This window comes from Condylura cristata, unplaced genomic scaffold, assembly GCF_000260355.1.
Source record: "Condylura cristata isolate star-nosed mole 26May11 unplaced genomic scaffold, ConCri1.0 scaffold00042, whole genome shotgun sequence".
Lineage (NCBI taxonomy): Eukaryota > Metazoa > Chordata > Mammalia > Eulipotyphla > Talpidae > Condylura > Condylura cristata.
The window spans coordinates 4,593,548-4,594,275 of record NW_004567143.1 but is presented as its reverse complement, the minus strand read 5'-3'; positions in this window follow the sequence as shown (position 1 = coordinate 4,594,275).

Here is a 728-nt window from a genome sequence, read left to right as displayed (position 1 = left end):
CCCTGCCTCTGGACTGCCTTCCCCCAGCGGCCGTCTCTGGTCACATTGGCTAAGGGCCCGCCCTACCCCAGGTGGCCTTAATAAGTGACAGCCGCTTCCCCAGACGGTCAGGCCACATCCCGAGTGTGGGCGTCAGCATTCCCTAAGGGACATACTCGACCCCAAGAGTTGAGAACTACCTGGAACCACGGTGCTGCCCAGCAAGGGCCCAGGCCCGCAGCCTCGGGGCTGGCTCACGGCCGCCTGCCTCAGCAGACCAGCGGCGGCTGGCGTGCGAGAGGCTCCAGCTCAGGTGGAGGGGACCGGTGGGGGCAGATGGCCTCCTGGGAGGCCGCTGGGACCAGGCCCTCCGGGCCTGCGGGGACACCACCCTCCTGCACAGGGTGGTTCCCCTTTTCCTAGGGACCACCCTGTTACACGCCCTCTCACGGGTCCCTGGGAGCCAAGACCTGCCAGGCGTCCCCAAGTCGGAACTGTCATTTTGAACAGCATCCGGGGGACATGGCAGGAACAGTCTGAGCTGCCGCATTTCACACCCACCGAGATGGGTCGGGTCCCACTCAAGGCTCATTGACGGACGGGCGCCTCCAGGACGTCCTGCCCTGGGACGCTGGGTCTGGCTCAGCGCGGGAGGGGGGCCCTCTGCGCTCACGGGGAGAGCCCCAGCGGCGGCCTGGTGGGGTGTCGTCTGCTGGAGAGGGCCCGCGGGGCGCCCCCAACCGCACCCG